The 5699-nt window shown below is 48.6% G+C and overlaps 1 long non-coding RNA gene across 1 annotated transcript; it reads left to right on the top strand.

Moving 5' to 3' along the window:
- The first annotated feature begins 437 nt into the window (after window positions 1-437).
- LOC118944467 (uncharacterized) lies at window positions 438-2195 on the top strand. The gene is made up of 3 exons (XR_005039803.2): window positions 438-726; window positions 966-1118; window positions 1452-2195. It is a non-coding gene; the product is annotated as an uncharacterized LOC118944467 (long non-coding RNA).
- The last annotated feature ends 3504 nt before the right edge of the window (window positions 2196-5699 follow it).

Raw genomic sequence — 5699 nt, 5'->3', positions numbered from 1 at the left:
TATTTTTTTCTGTTCTTTAATTTTTTTTTCACTGCATTGTTGGGAAGGGCCAAGAAGTAAGCATTTCACTGTTAGTCTACACCTGTTGTTTACGAAGCATGTGACAAATAATGTATTTTAATTTTATTTGACCTAACGCTGTGGGTGACGAGTATCTGTAATCATCTCTGGTGGAGTTGTAGCTTATGTGGAGAGGAGTTAGAGGTAAATACATAAATCAATAGTGTAACTGTAGAAAAACAACCCCACTCATGTCTCACTCCCCTCAGCTGGTCTCAGACCACTTTGAAGTGTTTGTGACAGTATTACCCATCCCCCACTGATGCCAAGAGGTCTAGGGCCATAAATCTGCCCTGTCTATCAGGAGCCAACAATCTACTCACCCTGACAGCCACATCTCCATTTCCCGGAACGGTGTGCAGATATCAACAATGCTTGTCTGTTGAACTCATGCCTGTTTGTGATCAAATGTCATTTTCAGGAGTTGAAGTGCAGGTTCAGGGCAATGCTCCGTTACAAATGAATAAAATAACATATGTGGGGTCTATCACTGGGAAGTGGACGGAGTGGAACACCACTGTTACCATGGAGCGCTAACAGAGGACCAGCAGAGGAAGAAGAGGTAATTACAGGAAGATTCACCAACCTTCAAAGCCCTGTACTCTCTGGTCATGGACAAACGCCTGCAGAATGATCTCGATAAGATGGCACTGTTCAAGCACACAGGTGTGTTACCCCATTGAATTTGGAAGTATATCACATGAAACACACACAGAACCTGTCCCTTTCACAGATGAGAAATGCTTTCTTAGAATCCTATTATTATTGTGCTCTGATTTGTGCGTAGTTGTTCACAAGCAAATGACTTGGCACATAATAACTGTTTGGCGCCTGCCATGCCTGTGTTAATCAATGCTCCATCTAAGATTGTCTCTCCTCTCTTCTCTTTTGTTATGTTTTACCAGGAACACTTGAGGTATTTCACAGTTCTATGTTGAAATACTGTCAAAAGCGTCTCCACTTCAAAGACTACAGCTTGAAAGCCCGTACCCAGTTGACAGTTTTGGACCACAATGAGAATCAGAACCGGAAAGGAGGACAAGCCTCAACCATTGCTGGTAACTACTGAAACTATGACATCAATGTTCTGATTTACACGTTAGCACTTTGTATTACCATCCCAATATGACAAAACAATCATTGGGTCTGTCCAGACAGATCTATTCTAACAAAGGACAGGTAATTGCCCGTGCTGGATAGTTTGGTTGACTTGGTGAAATTGGGGGGTTTCTTTGGGGTATGGTGCACCATTTCAGTTGTTTCAGAGGCTGACTAACTTAACTACACTTATCTGATCATTTGGATGTGGCCTTTTGGATGAGTGCATAGTAGGAAACCAAGAAGTGTCCTTGTCTTTATGTTGTATTCACTGGTTTATGTTCTCTTTTCAGATTTCCGTCACTCCAAGATACAACATTGTTTACCCTAAACAGTCAACATTGGATTGCCCGGGCCAATATACCAGCCCACCAGGAATGACCTGATTGAGCGCGTCCTCATGGACAAATTAGTGAAATACTGGGAGCCAAAAATCCTGTGGAAGCGGCTGTCGTCTGGCTGCCAACAGCCCCCATCCCAAACCCCAGTAAGGAGGAGGTTATTGCAGCACACACATCAAGACTCAAGGACACTTGGGGGCTTTTCTGACCCCCCCAACCTAATATGAACACACTCCGTTGTAATATAATTTGTTAGCATCTTATCCTTAACAGTCTGCATCTATAGCATTTTATAAAAATCCATCTAATGTAGGCTAGTATTGTAAATAAAAGCACCGCCATACCTACTTTATACTGTCTATTTTAACTTCTGTTGTTATTTTAACTTTCGTTGATGGGAATTTTGAGAATGCCTTGTCTATACTGTGTATTGTCCGTTGTTTTATTTAACCTTTATTTAACTAGGCAAATCAGTCAAGAACAAATTATTATTTACAATGACGGCCTACCCAGGCCAACCCAGGCCAACGTTGCGCTGCCCTATGGGACTCCCAATCATGGCCAGATGTGATACAGCCTGGATTTGAACCAGGGACTGTAGTGACACCTCTTGCACTGAGATGCACTTCCTTAGACCACTTGGGTTCAGTGATCTGTGTTGTAAAAAATAAATGATTGTCTTTGCTGATTCATCGATTGTCCTGTCATTTACATAGGTATACACTATGATTTGTTGTGTGTAACCAATTTACCTTCAGTATTAAAATGTTACTGATACAATTGATCTGACTGCATTATTTCTTAAATTACTTATAGCAGATAGAAACAAAACAGGTAGTGTTACGGTGCGTGAATGAGGACCCAAAAGCGAATCAACTTAAACAGAGCTTCTTTAATTACCAAACATAGGTAGGCTCAGATGGACCGGCAGATTCCGACAGGACAGGACAAGGTTACAGCAAACATGACGACAGTCTGGTTCAGGCATGAATGACACAAACAAACAAGAATCCGACAAGGACAGGAGCAGAAACAGAGAGAGATATAGGGACCTAATCAGAGGGAAAAAAGGGAACAGGTGGGGAACGGGGTGAATGGGTAGTTAGAGGAGACAAGGGACAGCTGGGGGAAAGCGGGGGAGAAAAGGTAACCTAACACGACCAGCAGAGGGAGACAGGGTGAAGGGAAAGGACAGAGACAAGACAACATGACAGTACCCCCCCACTCACCGAGCGCCTCCTGGCGCACTCGAGGAGGAAACCTGGCGGCCACGGAGGAAATCATCAATCAGCGCACGGTCCAGCACGTCCCGAGAGGGAACCCAACTCCTCTCCTCAGGACCGTACCCCTCCCAGTCAACTAGGTACTGATGACCACGGCCCCGAGGACGCATGTCCAAGATCTTACGGACCCTGTAGATAGGTGCGCCCTCGACAAGGATGGGGGGGGGGGGGGGAAGACGAGCGGGGGCGCGAAGAACGGGCTTAACACAGGAGACATGGAAGACCGGGTGGACGCGACGAAGATATCGCGGAAGAAGAAGTCGCACTGCGACAGGATTAATGACCTGAGAGATACGGAATGGACCAATGAACCGCGGGGTCAACTTGCGAGAAGCCGTCTTAAGGGGAAGGTTCTGAGTGGAGAGCCAAACTCTCTGACCGCGACAATACCTAGGGCTCTTAGTTCTACGCTTATTAGCAGCTCTCACAGTCTGCGCCCTATAACGGCAAAGTGCAGACCTGACCCTCTTCCAGGTGCGCTCGCAACGTTGGACAAAAGCCTGAGCGGAGGGGACGCTGGACTCGGCGAACTGAGATGAGAACAACGGAGGCTGGTACCCGAGGCTACTCTGAAAAGGAGATAGCCCGGTCGCAGACGAAGGAAGCGAGTTGTGGGCGTATTCTGCCCAGGGGAGCTGTTCTGACCAAGACGCAGGGTTGCGAAAAGAAAGACTGCGTAAGATGCGACCAATAGTCTGATTGGCCCGTTCTGCTTGACCGTTAGACTGGGGGTGAAAGCCGGAAGAGAGACTGACGGAAGCCCCAATCAAACGGCAAAACTCCCTCCAAAATTGAGACGTGAATTGCGGACCTCTGTCCGAAACGACGTCTGACGGAAGGCCATGAATTCTGAAAACATTCTCGATGATGATTTGTGCCGTCTCTTTAGCAGAAGGAAGCTTAGCAAGGGGAATGAAATGAGCCGCCTTAGAGAACCTATCGACAACCGTAAGAATAACAGTCTTCCCCGCTGACGAAGGCAGTCCGGTGACAAAATCTAAGGCGATGTGAGACCACGGTCGAGAGGGAATAGGAAGCGGCCTGAGACGGCCGGCAGGAGGAGAGTTACCGGACTTAGTCTGCGCGCAGACCGAACAAGCAGCCACGAAACGACGCGTGTCATGCTCCCGGGTGGGCCACCAGAAACGCTGGCGAATGGAAGCAAGCGTACCCCGAACGCCAGGGTGGCCGGCTAACTTGGCAGAGTGAGCCCACTGAAGAACGGCCAGACGAGTAGGAACGGGAACGAAAAGAAGGTTCCTAGGACAAGCGCGCGGCGACGGAGTTTGAGTGAGTGCTTGCTTTACCTGCCTCTCAATTCCCCAGACAGTCAACCCGACAACACGCCCCTCAGGGAGAATCCCCTCGGGGTCAGTGGAGGCTACTGAAGAACTGAAGAGACGAGACAAAGCATCAGGCTTGGTGTTCTTAGAGCCCGGACGATAAGAAATCACGAACTCGAAACGAGCGAAAAACAGCGCCCAACGCGCCTGACGCGCATTAAGTCGTTTGGCAGAACGGATGTACTCAAGGTTCCTATGGTCAGTCCAAACGACAAAAGGAACGGTCGCCCCCTCCAACCACTGTCGCCATTCGCCTAGGGCTAACCGGATGGCGAGCAGTTCGCGGTTACCCACATCATAGTTACGTTCCGACGGCGACAGGCGATGAGAAAAATACGCGCATGGGTGGACCTTGTCGTCAGAGAGGGAGCGCTGAGAAAGGATGGCTCCCACTCCCACCTCTGACGCGTCAACCTCGACAACGAACTGTCTAGAGACGTCAGGTGTAACAAGGATAGGAGCGGATGTAAAACGATTCTTGAGGAGATCAAAAGCTCCCTGGGCGGAAACGGACCACTTAAAGCACGTCTTGACAGAAGTAAGGGCTGTGAGAGGAGCTGCCACCTGACCGAAATTACGGATGAAACGACGATAGAAGTTCGCGAAGCCGAGAAAGCGCTGCAGCTCGACGCGTGACTTAGGGACGGGCCAATCAATGACAGCTTGGACCTTAGCGGGATCCATCTTAATGCCTTCAGCGGAAATAACAGAACCGAGAAATGTGACGGAGGAGGCATGAAAAGTGCACTTCTCAGCCTTCACAAAAAGACAATTCTCTAAAAGGCGCTGGAGGACACGTCGAACGTGCTGAACATGAATCTGGAGTGACGGTGAAAAAATCAGGATATCGTCAAGGTAAACGAAAACAAAGATGTTCAGCATGTCTCTCAGGACATCATTGACTAATGCCTGAAAGACAGCTGGAGCGTTAGCGAGGCCGAAAGGAAGAACCCGGTATTCAAAGTGCCCTAACGGAGTGTTAAACGCCGTCTTCCACTCGTCCCCCTCCCTGATGCGCACGAGATGGTAAGCGTTACGAAGGTCCAACTTAGTGAAAAACCTGGCTCCCTGCAGGATCTCGAAGGCTGAAGACATAAGAGGAAGCGGATAACGATTCTTCACTGTTATGTCATTCAGCCCTCGATAATCTATGCAGGGGCGCAGAGACCCGTCCTTCTTCTTGACAAAAAAAAACCCCGCTCCGGCGGGAGAGGAGGAGGGGACTATGGTACCGGCGTCAAGAGCTACAGACAAATAATCTTCGAGAGCCTTACGTTCGGGAGCCGACAGAGAGTATAGTCTACCCCGGGGGGGGGTGGTTCCCGGAAGGAGATCAATACTACAATCATACGACCGGTGTGGAGGAAGAGAGGTGGCCCTGGACCGACTGAACACCGTGCGCAGATCGTGATATTCCTCCGGCACCCCTGTCAAATCACCAGGCTCCTCCTGTGAAGAAGAGACAGAGGAAACAGGAGGGATAGCAGACATTAAACATTTCACATGACAAGAGACGTTCCAGGAGAGGATAGAATTACTAGACCAATTAATGGAAGGATTATGACAAACTAGCC

The sequence above is a fragment of the Oncorhynchus mykiss genome, chromosome 26 (assembly GCF_057628025.1).
Source record: "Oncorhynchus mykiss isolate SJ-2025 chromosome 26, ASM5762802v1, whole genome shotgun sequence".
Lineage (NCBI taxonomy): Eukaryota > Metazoa > Chordata > Actinopteri > Salmoniformes > Salmonidae > Oncorhynchus > Oncorhynchus mykiss.
This window is presented reverse-complemented; position numbering and strand designations above follow the sequence as displayed.